This window comes from Carlito syrichta, unplaced genomic scaffold (assembly GCF_000164805.1).
Source record: "Carlito syrichta isolate Samal-C Ts95f unplaced genomic scaffold, Tarsius_syrichta-2.0.1 Scaffold305688, whole genome shotgun sequence".
Classification (NCBI taxonomy): Eukaryota; Metazoa; Chordata; class Mammalia; order Primates; family Tarsiidae; genus Carlito; species Carlito syrichta.
Window position 1 is genome coordinate 118,368 of NW_007249784.1, and position 895 is coordinate 119,262.

General features: G+C 48.8%; 1 pseudogene; it reads right to left on the minus strand.

Annotated features, from left to right (window-relative positions):
* Nucleotides 1–160: 160 nt before the first annotated feature.
* On the minus strand, nucleotides 161–645 carry LOC103264625 (annotated as a pseudogene).
* Nucleotides 646–895: the final 250 nt, after the last annotated feature.

The following is an 895-nucleotide window of genomic DNA, read 5'->3' on the forward strand; positions in this document are numbered from 1 at the left end:
CCCGGCTTTTTTTTTTTCTTAATACAATATTTATTTATCTTCCCTCTGTCAAACCCCGAGTCAACCACTTTCCCAGGCTGCCTGGGAAGCTACAGAAAAAAGAACATACAGGACAGACGAGATGTGGGAGAAAGAATGATGGGCTGTGGAGACGGCTCCTTCACATGGCCAAGAGGATGAGAAAGGCTACTGTCAGGCAAAAGAGCCCCATGGCCTCTGAGAGGGCAAAACCAAGAATGGCATAGGAGAAGAGCTGTTGCTTCAGAGAAGGGTTCCTGGCATAACTGATGATGAGACTCCCAAACACAGTCCCAATCCCAGTCCCAGAACCAGCCACCCCACCTGTGGCGGCCCCAGCCCCAAGGAGGCCACTGTGTTGATGTCCCTTGAAATGGTGCTGGTTTGGAAGCTGCGGCTAGGGACAAGTGAAGTAAGGGGACACAAGACTCAAAAATAAGCAACTGCCAAACTGCTGAGGCGCTCATCTGGCAGTGTCTCTGGTCGTTTCAGCACCAATGCAGACAGTAGTCAGCTCAGCAGCTGAGTGGTACGCTTGACCAAGGAGGGGGTGGAGGTCAACTTGCAGCAGGCATACATTTTCAGGGGGCAAGGAGCTGTGGCAGAAATGCTGATCCCAGTGCAGAGAAGACAGTCCTTTTACTTCTGTAAACATGATTTCCTTAGTCCGTTGAACATTTATGTATGTGTGTGTGTATGTATGTATGTATTTTTAAGCCAGGGTCTTACTCTGTCACCCAGGATGGAGTGCAATGGCATGATCACAGCTTACAACAGCCTTGACCTCCTGGGCTCAGGTGATCCTTCCACCTCAGCCTCCCAAGTAGAAATTAACTCCTGGTTAATTTCTTTTTTTTTTTTTTTGAGTTGGAGTCTC